Raw genomic sequence first — 13,671 nt, 5'->3', positions numbered from 1 at the left:
TCAAATATTAGGTGTAAATATGTAGACAAACGTTCATGTTCAACTAATATAATTAAAGTTAAAAGTTAGTGTTATCTGTAACGTGCAAGTAATTTCGAAAAGCTCTCCATGGGTTAAATTAAGTGTACATTAATCTTCTCCAGCCGTACATACTGAATCACAATCTACGTTCTACAAACAAAAATCTGTTTACAACAAGAAATTACAGACATATCCGATGGGGTCGCTCATTCTCACATGTCGCTCCGAAACTATGGCACTCTTTCATAGTCGCCAAGCCTCCAGCCTGCATGCCTGCCTGCCTGCCTGACTGCCTGACTGACTGACTGACTGACTGACTGACTGACTGACTGACTGACTGACTGACTGACTGACTGATTAGTTGGTTGGTTGGTTGGTTGGTTGGTTGGTTGGTTGGTTGGTTGGTTGATTGATTGGCTGGTTGGTTGGTTGGTTGGTTGGTTGGTTGGTTGGTTGATTGATTGATTGGATGATTGATTGATTGAGTGAGTGAGTGAGTGAGCGAGCGAGCGAGCGAGTTGTTGTTGTTGTTGTTTCTTTATTCCTCCTTAAAGAGAAGAGTTACAACTCAGTTCGCAAATATACAAAAAACAAAATAATGAATAAATAACTATAGAGTGCATGACTTCATTAGTCAGTTAAACGTGAGTGAGTGCGTGAGTGAGTGAGTGAGTGAGTGAGTGAGTGAGTGAGTGAGTGATCCTTTAATTTGTACGCGCTACGCATGCGACCGATGAAGAAGTCACATGGATGAAACATCGGTATTGATTTTTAAGTTTTAATTAATAACACAACTCTGAAAAAATAATATACAACAACATAGTCCAAGTCAGACTGTGTTTGTATTTAAGAAAGTGAAATTGGAAAAACCCAGCTAATGTGTAAAAATTTCTTATTGTACCCATAGGAAGTAAACGAATTATAGTCTGTAAATACGAGTAACCATTTGTAATGAAGAATAAACACGAGTAAACAAACTACTTTAACATACATATTGACAATTTAATATGTGGAAGAAACATATGCATGTACAAACTGGACTTGACTCGTAGGGATTACTTGTGTTTATGCATTGATTTACACATAACTTTTTGTAAATACAGAAACAGGGTTTTTAACCTAGTAAATAAATACACATTTCTTAGGTTTGTTTTTAATGTATTGAGTTACAAACACGGACTTGGTCTGTGCTTTACCATTTTGTCTTTCAAGTAGAAATACATAGTAATTTTTTTATAATAATTAAAAATCGAAATAAATGTGCCCATTTCTCAACCAGATGGCTACTTATATTAAACACCCAATTTGTTATATCAATACCAATGTTACATGTACATTTTGGACACAAAGTCCCGTTTAATGATGTACGAACTAATGTGGGTCCCCGTGTCTGGTAAGAAAGGCATCGTAACCTAGTTTCAAGTCAGGACACGTCAGAAATAGTACTAGTTTTCTTTAAAGTAACAATGACATTTTACTTGGCCCTGGTGAGAAGCATACATGGTTTTACAAAATCATCCTCCGGCATTCGATATTTTCAATATAGACTCGTTTAAGTTAAGACGTCGTTTTAGTCAGCAACAGTAAGTCGGCTAGCTATTAATACAGCTAGAAGTTCTGTTTTACCACAACTTCGGGCGATCTGCCTGACGAAGAGATTAATTTTTACAAAATCTGTGTTGGCGATTCTTCATTGTTAGACCACGAATCTTCTAATCTCGTTCAATCTTGGCCAAGTGTACACAGTGTATGTATTACACCACGTCACACTTTCCAAAAACTAAAATATTAATCTACTACTGCCACTGACCAATACGTGTTTTTTTGTTATATCATGCACTGGTACATGAAATTCCCTTTCCATACAGGCTCCCAAAGTGTTTAAAGAACCATTTTCAGATGCTGCCAGAATTGTCATTCGTAATGGTGCTAAAATATTTTGTACGTACAGAGCTTGTGATGATGAGTGGATTTCGATTGGAACATGCAAACTCATGTCAGTAATATAACGTTGAATGACGAAATAAACTTAAAAAGTAATGCATGGAAAGCGATCTTTAGCAAAAAAAACCTCTTTTATGTCAGTCATGTAACCCCTGCAACTGATACAAAAGTAATAAACAGATCACACCTGATACAAAAATTTGAACAAGGCACCTCCACGAAAAAACAAACAAACAAACAAACAAACAAACAAACAAACATCAGTGATTTCTAGTGATCGATTTCTCTAATTTTTCGTCATGGTCATGTCCTCACATGATATTGTATGACTGCGTAAGAATTCCGTGCCAAGTGACTGTTCTGTATCAACAATATATACAACGATACGACAGTGGAGACAGAGCTGTTAGCTAAGGTAGACACGCACATAAAACTATTGTTAAAATGCTGATATTGAATGGATGTTAGTTTAATTGTACTCAGAGTAGGGTGGTATTTCTGACGACTTCTATGATCTTGCAGTGTACATGTTTGGGATCTTCCTGTGTTTTCACTGTCTTGACTACAGGGTGATCGTATCTGTACTGTACAACAAATTCATGACTATCACCCAGCTATGTAATCAACACATCGAACAACAATACTGTTGTAGTTTGTGCCTATCTAAGCATGGATGTGTATGGGGAGATCTCCCCTAAAACATCCATGATCTAAGTAAGATGAAACCTTGGTTTCCGCAGTAGTATCACTGTTACTGTAACGATGGAGACCGGGATACTTGCGGTGGTGTTATAGTTGTGTACATGGTGTTATAGACTGTTATAGTTGACAGTTATAAATAACTGAATTCGAGTAGGGTCTATCGTTTCACTGGGATATGTTCACAAGGACAATGGTGTTAACAATGTTACCTGGATTAATGTTCTTTTGTACAGAGATTATATTGATAACAAAGGACCACCCATGGGATATAGTGAGTGCTTAGCTACTAAAAGCTACCGCATGTTACCCTCAGATCGGTGGTCTAAGTGTTCCTGCAGGTATCAGAAGATTGTGAATTTTCATAGGTATACAATATTAATCGATCGGAGTCGTCATGACAATCTAACAATATAGCACATACGGGTTTACGTTGGCATTTCATTCACGGGATACGATATTTGTTTTACATAAAAAAGATAGACACATCTCATATCCAGACTAACAATCATAGAGACTACACACAGCAGGATCATTTATCTAATCACATTGTAAAAGTGATGTTAGACAGGCTTCTGTTATAATATAGACATGATAACACATGATAGACTCTATTTTCCTACTGATAAGCATCATGATTACTTATCTGTTTCTTTACATCCCAACTGTGTGCAGGACCTTTATATTAAATTGTTCATCTTACATTTGAAGTTGTCGGAATGTGTGTACAAAATGTCATGTCCTATGAGTGAAACTCCAAAGTAACCCTGTTTGAGCTGATAGGAAGTGAAGCAGTGTTACCAATTTGACAAGTTTTCCCTGTGTATCCCGGTAGGCAATAGCAAACATATTCTCTACTGGTTCCATTACAGGAACCGCCATGAAGACACATATCATCCGAGCAGTCCGTAATCTCAGTAGTCACATGTACGGTGGTAGTGTCGAGTTGGGAACCTGGAATTAGAACCACAAAGTCTGTATATAATATTATTTTTTTTAAATCAAGTGTGAAGATAACGCACGTCGTTTATCCCCCATCCCTTCATTTTTCCACCCCACTGGAAACAAGTCTTTGACTTTGTGGATTATCCAAGTAATTTAACAATTTGAACCAGTTTTCTATATCTGTACTGTCGATCTTGTTGTTTTACTGAAATAAACTAAACTAAACTAAACTAAACCCGATAGTTTCTTCACTGAATGTACACGTTTCATGTGTATGGAGCGGAAAATATCAACCTACTCCCACGCCTGAGTTTGATACCATGTAACCATTTTAAAGTGGTCATATAGATGATAATCGGGTATTAATTTGATTTTTAATTGATAAAACAACTACATAGCGTTTTTCTACTTGAAAAAAAAATCAATGCAAAGCAACGTAAACAAAGTCTTTGTAACTCATTAAATTAAAAAAAATACCACAATATTTGAAAGGTTTGTTATTGCACGTACATTAACAAACTATTTACATTTTTATTAAGTTCTTTCCAATTATTGAGTTACAAAACGGACTTGGTCGATGCTGTTCCACAATGTTTTTTTTTTAATATGGAAAAAAGTATGGTAAAGTTGTTCCATGACTTAAAAATCTAATTTGTCTGTTTTTTAAATATATTCACTCGATTGTCATTGTCACTAGGCATGTAGCAACTATTATACTAGTATACAAAATGTCAACAGTAACATCCCAACCAAGCATCATCAACGTGTTTGATTCTGTCGCCTTTTTTGACAAACGTTACATTTTCTTGTCTCATGCCCATTCAATGCGAATTGAACCTAAATTCCCACCTCCTTAAAATCTAAAGTCGTTATATTCTCTATTGCAGCTATCTACACAAATGGTGTTGCAGTTGAAAAATGAATCCAGATGCATAATAGCAAGTTTTAATTATCTTTACCATGCTGTTCATTCAAACTTTTATCAGTTCCTCCCGTTGACATAGAACCTACAATGATACCGGTAACAACAGCCACTGCAGCTGCTGCACTAAGTATTATTGCCACGGCCTTGCGTCGGCGTCTCTTCTGGTCCTTAGTCTGGATATTAAGCAGATAACGCAAAGTGGAATTTAGAATATGTTGTGTGCTTATATTCGTATCTTTTTAACACATTTTATGTGATACTATGAATGATTACATATGCACCAGTGACTACTTACACGATAACTGCAGTAACCACAGGGATCCGCGAGCATGTAATTGCTTGATCGATCGATTGATCGATCGATTTATTGATTTATTATTTACTAGCATGGATCTGTTACCGCGAAAATTTGATCTATGTCTTATCTGCTTGGAGATTATCGCTCCAGCCAGACAAACAACCAATCGTGCACACACTAGTATAGATTGTTTGTCTGATGTGATAATCAACCAGTAGATAAGAGATAAAGCAAATTTTCGTGGTAACTGAACCTGGCTAATTCAATGAGATTAGGGGTATTTTGTTTTAGATAAGGGGAGAAGAATGGAGAAGGTGTCTTTATTTAGTCAATAAAGAGAGAAGTGTGTACAGCTGAAAGAGAGATTAAAAGTAGCCAGGGAAAGAAGAAAAAAAGGTTTATATCACCACAAAAGTCAATGAGTCAATTGATCAATATCACACAAAAAATACGTTTTTGTTTCACCACAAAAATTAATCATTCAATCGATCAATCATTCAACCAAATTATAAATCAATAAATCAATCGATCGATCGATCGATCGATCAATCAATTACATTTATTTTTTTTATTTTTCTATTTATTTATTTATTTATTTATTTATTTATTTATTTATTTATTTATTTATTTATTTATTAATCTTTCATATACAGACACCATTTCATGCTCGTTGATCTGCAGTAACTGTAGCGAGTTTGCTCCGCTGCGAGCAGATACTAGTGGTACTTGCTCTGCAGTGCCGAAAACATTATCATGCCGGAATGCAAATGACATGGACATGAGGACGCCATCATTCGCTGTACACGAAATTGCGCGATCGCACAGTATCATTCTTACGGATGTTTGCTGTTTCAGACAGACATATGTAATAATAACAGAACTCCATTCCCGCCTGAGCTTCGGTTTTGGAACTCAGATACATTTGCACTTGTGCTTGCAATGTTCTCTGCTGCACTTTCACTAGCTACACTCGGTGAAAGTATGGCCGCAGAGCACATTGCACTGGTACAAATACGACGATTACGGCACACTTAGAACTACCTTACGCCATACTGTGTTCTGTCATAATGCTTAGGCGTTGCATGCTCATGACAAAACCCCGGAACAAAATTCCCAAGTAGTATTCGTAACCAATATATTAACTACACATGGCAGAGATCTGTGAAAGATCAGGTATGGTGAATAGCCCTAAACAATCATATTGGATATGATAAAAATGTATAATTGCCTTGTATTATTATGGTAAGCAGATATTAATAAATACATATACAAAATGTAACAATATAAACTAACTTATCATAAGTTCCTTCATAACATGACGTCACCGTGTGGTTTCGTGTTGTTGGAACTTGTGAATTGGTTGTGTATGAATTCTATTGAAAGTATTCAAGCTCCAATCACCACTGAGCTCGTCACAAAGCAATTATTGGATATTTCAGCGATTTGTGTGCACAGATACTACAAAAAAAACCCTCTCCATCTTAATTCCATGTCCTCCTTTCCTTTCCTCGCACAGCAGAGGTTGAAATTTGTACAGCGAGTCTCCAAATATAGCAATATATACACATTTACACAAATAATTTATGTACTTCAAGCACAGAGAGACACAGAGAATTAACACTTGAAAGGCAAAAAGTCACTATCTAGTAACAGAATGATTTTGATCACTTTCGCACGAATTGTTGAAATTTGATGGTGATTGCTATTCTCCAATACGTTGTAAAGATATTTTGATCATCATTTACCTTGTCCACGTCCGGACCAGTCGTTGGTGTTGGCTCAACTCTCCCCGTCATCACGAATGTTTCAGTATCAGACCAAGTCAGAGAGAATTCCTTTATATACTTTAGGTCTTACTTTCCTAAGGGGAATTTACTTTCCTAAGGGTGACCAGTTTCTATCGGTGCAAAATCTGCCAAGCTTTGTTCTAGCTTTAATTTGACAATTCAAGCAGTTCGTGCGTGAATTTCACCAAATCCTAAGTAAGCAGGTATTACAAGTATATCCTTGTAACCGACTGATTTTGGTCAATATGTATTATCAACAGAACCTGACCCCGAAAGCTCTATATAAGAACCAAACATTATTATTATTACATTTAATACATGTTTTACATTCTATGGTTGCATTCTAGGATCAGGCGATAGTTGGGGGACCTTGCAGGAATATGTTGCTACGGTGCTAATGTATGCCTTTTGTTTGAATTCGTATAGTCCCCATATCCTCAAGCGCCATCGTGATAGTGTAGTACAGTATACGTGTATTTCATATGCAGTTCCCATACAGTCAAGTCACACTACCCTTGAAAAATGCAAACACTTCATCGCCCGATCCTAGAATGTATTTTATGAAACTATAGAATGTAAAAAATGTATTTACATGTATTTCGTGCAGCGTGTTGTTGTGAACAATATTTATTCGAGCTGGTTACTGGTGGTTAGAGGTATACCGCAAGTCAGTGTTCTCGGGCCAGTATTATTCGTAATGACTTACCTGGTGTAGTAAAGTCTGTAGGCAAACTCTTAACAGCCGATACAAAATTGTATCAGCTTATTTTTAAAAAAGGAGCTTTACAATGACACTTTTAGTTTACGTAAGTTTGTAGGCAAACTCTTAACAGACGATACAAAATTGTATCAGCTTAATTTTTTAAAAGGAGCTTTACAATGACACTTTTAGTTTACGTAAGTTTGTAGGCAAACTCTTAACAGACGATACAAAATTGTATCAGCTTATTTTTTTAAAAGGAGCTTTACAATGACACTTTTAGTTTACGTAAGTGGTCGCAGAACTGGTTATTGAAATTTCATACAAATAAGTGTAAATCAATACAGTATGCCAAGAAGGAGAATTGTGATCTTGTATAATACAGATGGTAAAGCGGTTCCTTTTGAAATGGCAACAGAAGAAAGAGATTTAGGTGTTTTGTTCCAAGGGCAATCTTAAATTTAGTATACTAAGCGTATTAATCATAACAAAGCAAACAGGATCAGTGCGCTGCGCCAACGGACATTCTTTGTTCATGCTGTAAACGACTGGAAACTATTCCCTGAAATACATCGTAGACAGTGATAGTGTAAATTCATTCATTGACAAGTCAATTCTGGATAAACTGTGGTCACACTATCGATTTGACACGTCTACCGTTTATTAGCTGAACACTGATTTTGTTTTTTGCGGACACTTTGCCATGCTGCATACTATTTAGTAATTTTTTTTTAATATTATAATATTTGACTTTATTGGTGGGGACAACAAGCCATATTGGGCTAATTCACTTCCCCGAATATTTTAGTATCAAATTCCAGTAATCAAATAAAGATCCTTGGAACATTGCCCTATCCTAGAATGTAAAAAATGCATTAATGTAGTTCGTGCAAGCATCCTGGATGACTGCCCGCCAACCCAAGAATGTATTTCGTGCAATTTTGGAATGTAATAAAAGAATTGCATGTATTAAATGTAAAAAATGTATTAAAATGTATTTCGCTCACATCACTCGATCCTAGAATGTATTTCATGCAACCACAGAATGTAAACAATGTACTGAATGTATTTCGTCACAGATAACTAACTTGTGTTAGTTATCTGTGATTTTGTGTAAGCTTCCTGGACGACCGCCCACCGAACCTAGAATGTTTTCGTGTAATCATAGAATGTAAAAATGTATTAAATGTATTTCGTGCAAGCTCTAGGTTGTGATTTAACGTGTGCAGTGGTATAGTCACCAGCTCATGACAAAGCGACTCTTCGATATTTCAGCCGTTTGTGTACACAAAAGTCAGATACTACAAAAAATCGCTCCCCATCTTCATTCCATGTCCTTCTTTCCTCACACAGCAGAGGTTGAAATTTGTACAGTCTCCAAATATTGTGTTGTTAGCAATATATACCCAAATGACATTTACAAACATGTACTTCAAGCACAGAGACACACGGAGAATCAACACTTGAAAGGCAAAAAGTCACTATCTAGTAACAGAGTGATTGTTATCACTTTCGCAAGAATAGTTGAAAGTTGATGGTGATTGCAACAAATCTCTTAGTTTGTATATATTCTCCAATACATTGTAAAGATATTTTGATCATCATTTACCTTGTCCACGTCCGGACCAGTCGTTGGTGCTGGCTCAACTCTCCCCGTCATCACGAATGTTTCAGTACCAGAGAGAATTCCTTTATATACTTTAGGTCTTACTTTCCTAAGAGGAATTTACTTTCCTAAGGGTGACCAGTTTCCATTGGTGCAAAATCTGCCAAGCTTTGTTCTAGCTTTAATTTGACAATTCAAGCAGTTCGTGTGTGAATTTCGCCAAATCCTATGTAAGCAGATATTAAAAGTACGTTCTTCTAATTACAGGCAGTATTTTCCGACTGATTTTGGTCAATATGTATTATCAGATATCTGTTCCATAGCGTGTACAAAGTTCGTCTCAGATTCAGATTCAGAATCAAACTCACAATGGAGGATAATGAGACTAGTCTCACATTGAGCCTAAGATTCAGCATCACAGTCTCCGATATAGATCTAGAAACTCCCGACGACACCAAGAAAAATCAGCCAAACAAGAAATAATATGCTTTGCCTATTATGAACTCTTTATTTGGATGCATAGGTTTTTTTTTGTGAACAAGGCAACTGGATATGAGATCCATATCAAAGCTGACCAGTCATCCCCACTGAGTGACACATTGCAGTACACACAGTCAGGTACTAAAATATACACAAAGCAAGGTATTGGTAAAAACAAGCCAGACAGCCAGACCACTTTGCTCAACATCTACAATCTAAAACATCCCCTCCCCCGTCGGCTGGGTGTTAAGGGGTAACATTTCCAGGAGCCTCAATAAACTTTTTTTTGACTGCTTTTGTTAAGTGTCATCAGGATTTTCCGTATATGAATATGAGACTAGTCCTACGCCAATCTGAATCTGAATCTGATTCTAAATATGAAACTAACGTTACACACGCTGTAACATACACGTTCGGTCCAGAGCTAGAGGGATAATAAAAGATAATCATACAACACACATAGTGATACGCTTGTAGGATATTTCGTACATTGTTATAGAATTGCATATTACCAAGTATACTAATCACAACAAAAGTGAAAAAGAAGTAGAGTTTGTCCTGTTTTCCAATGAGTAGATCACAACCTTAAGGTAGTGAGGTCATATTACGAGAATGTCCGTGAGAGACGAGAATGGTACTTGTGCTGTTAGTAGATATACAAATGTAGTATAGATCTAGATTGCTTATATTACAAAGGTTTATTTGTATTTGTGTAGTGCCATAACATATTAAATAAATTGATATATTAGGGCTGGTAATTCGATAGGCGCAAACATTTTTTTCTACCAGTACAAACCCAAACACACCATTTGTGGACAAATCTTCAAATCCCTTTAAAAGTAATAATGCTTGGTACAACACATAATCCCATGCCGGACAATTAAAGTGGAAACGTCAAACGAGCAGGGTCTCGAAAAACGTGCTGGGTGTGAAGTGGGGTTTTGATTTCTTGTGAGCTGCAAGTCGTTTTGAATTCGGGCCCGTAAAGCATTGGAATCCACTCTGACGGTTGACTGCCACTGGTAATAGTTGAAAACAACCAATGCCTGTAAATGCCCCCCCCCCCTTTGTAATTAATGTAGCCTCCCTTAGGGAGTGTACACTACTAACTTTCAAGGGAGGTCGGGAATTTTCAGGGGCCGTCAAATTTTAAAATAGGGGCATCCAAATTATTAATGTTTTATTGGGAGGGGGTATCAAAAAACTAAAAATAGCTCTTTTATGAACAGTAGTTTTTACTGGAAGTGAAATGAACTATCAACAGAACCTGACCTCGAGCACAGATAAAGATTCACCGTCTCTGTTAGCGTGAGATTAACATTCACTAACTGAACTCTCAGGCGTCATTGTGACTGTAACTACCAATTTATTCCAATGACATCATTGTCTGTGTCAGTCACTAGTGTCAAAAAACTAAAAATAGCTCTTTTATGAACAATAGTTTTTACTGGAAGTGAAATGAACTATCAACAGAACCTGACCTCGAGCACAGATAAAGATTCACCGTCTCTGTTAGCGTGAGATTAACATTCACTAACTGAACTCTCAGGCGTCATTGTGACTGTAACTACCAATTTATTCCAATGACATCATTGTCTGTGTCAGTCACTAGTGTCACTGGCACCGTCTCCATTGGATCCAGGCCCAGGACACTTTGGGGTAAAGGCAGTTTGTCTGATTCACAGATGACAAAAATAGGACTGACCCTAAAAGTGTCCCGTTAAATCCATAAATAGGGGCGGACCCATACACATTATACAAAGTTATACTTTGAATTCAATGTCTTTTAAGTTCTTCCCCAGAATGTTAGCTCACCTTTATTCTCTTCATTCAGCTCTGTTAGTAGCTGAGAGCTGACTTACCACAGTGAATGTTAACAGCAATAGTTTTAGTTTGTGTCTATCACTGGTAGCTGACAGCTGGCTTACCACAGTAATCACTAATATGTCATTTTTATTTAAATTAAAGAAATTGTTTTATTTCGTATCATCTACACTTCATAGATTTTGGATTACATTACAATTTCTCACTTTTTTTTCATGATAAACATAATATACATTTTGTTCCTGGTGGAAAAAAATGTTAAGCTCTGCTTCTTCTAGTATTTACATAAAAAAAATATTGTACATGAGTTTTGTTTATACACATTCAGTATTAAGTGATTGTGTTCTTTGATAATTATCAAATGTTTTTAAGGAGTCAAAACAATTCCAACGGTAAGTTGCAAGTATAACTGCTTGTTCAATAAATCCTTATAAATAGTTAGCGTACCATTCCCAAGTGCAAGTGCAGAAATATACAATGGTAATGAAAATCAGAATGTTGACATTTGCCTGCAAGAAATATCAATGATTCCTAAGTGTTACATTTCCATATGACTCCACTAAGGAAAGGAATTAATGCAGAGTTGCTGCTAATGTATTCAAATTGTATGTAAATGCACATTTAGTACTAATTTATGCAAATTGTATGCATGTGCAGAACTAGTGCTAATGTATGCAAATTGTATGCATATTTGTAAACTTGACCTATGACATTGAAACTTCCATGAGGATAAAATGTAGTGATTTCCTAAAGGTTATCAAATATCTATCCTGTATGTCTGTTTCAATATTGTGAGTGGACTCAGCTCTTTGAATTGTTATTCCTGAAACATTTGCTATTTTCAACTTATTGGACTGAGGACACTTTATCTTGGGAAGTTTTTAGAGATGTAGATAGGTGTTGGGGATGGTGAGTGTATACATGGAGGAGGCTGAGGAGAGCTGTAAGAGTCATACAGTAATGTAAGCCATTCATACAGAATATTTATTACAGAGATGTCAGTGGTAGAGTAGTTATACCTGAGAGAGGGACAATTAGAGAGAGAGAGACAGAGACAGAGAGAGACAGAGAAACGACAGAGAGAGAGAGAGTGAGAGAGACAGAGAGAGAGAGAGAGAGACAGAGACAGTGAAACGACACAGAGAGAGAGAGAGAGAGACAGAGAGAGAGAGAGAAACGAGAGAGAGAGAGAGAGAGAGAGAGAGAGAGAGAGAGAGAGAGAGAGAGAGAGAGAGAGAGAGAGAGAGAGAGAGAGAGAGAGAGAGAGAGAGAGAGAGAGAGAGAGAGAGAGAGAGAGAGAGAGAGAGAGAGAGAGAGAGAGAGAGAGAGAGAATCTGATGTACAAATAGGTATGATTTGTGTTATGTACAAACTTACCATCTTATGTGTATTAAGGGGTTGACTCGTTGCAGAACATGACAATAAATGTGAACGCAATGAAACCATGAACATCTTGCACCTAGTGGTAGGTTGTGATACTTTTAAAAAGATACTGAGATGTCCATGCAATAAAACAGAGTGAAAACTACCGAGCAAATTGTAGTTCCTATATCTTCATCATCATGGTATACATGTCTCAACTCCCCCTCCCCCACCCTCACTCCCAACATATGTAGCGATGTACACAATTGCTGTACATGTATACAGAGTGGACACTGAAACAGATGGTGGTTGCTGTGCTTAGCCAATAGTCAATAGTCAATTTTCAAGTTGAATGACTCATCTGCGAACCTACAACAGGACTATATACAGAGTTACAAGGTGCAGTCTCATTACTCAAACAGTATCTCTGTAACTAGTAACACAGACAATATCATTTCATAGCTCCTTTTTACATATGCTTTGATTGAATTTAAAGCAAGGGTCCATTGTGAATGGAAGTTTTGACAGCTTAACAAGAAAATTACATGTACACAATAGTAAATATTGAAGGATTCAAAGCGTGTCTGAGTATTCAGCTTTTAAAAGATGACTGGGGCAAACTTGCCATGGTAGTACTAATTGTGCAACAACTTACCAAATTACTGAAAGTCAGTCATGTAGCATTGTGCTAGGTGTGCTCATGTTGTTGAAATAGGGTCATTCCTATTGCCAAAGTGGAATACCATTGCACTATCATCTATCAAAATGACAGTTCACAATCATACAGTGATAGTAGCAACTTTGTATTGTATGGGATTCTCCATTGCAGTTTTGTCATTGTGGAAATGTCACTTGGGATAACACTTTTTTTTTAACATACATATTTTTAAATGTATGCCTGAGTATGTGATGCTCCATTTTTGGAAGACATATTGATTTCTTGTTTGCACTTTTCTATGTAAATGTTAAAGACTTACTATGATTAACAAGAGAAAAAAGTGTTTGTTGCAGCACTGCACTGTCAACATTAGCACAACAGGGATGCTTCTTTCAGCACTGTTCAGTTACCTTTAACAAGAT

The sequence above is a fragment of the Glandiceps talaboti genome, chromosome 6 (genome assembly GCF_964340395.1).
Source record: "Glandiceps talaboti chromosome 6, keGlaTala1.1, whole genome shotgun sequence".
Lineage (NCBI taxonomy): Eukaryota > Metazoa > Hemichordata > Enteropneusta > Spengelidae > Glandiceps > Glandiceps talaboti.
Note: the sequence above shows the minus strand (reverse complement) of the source record.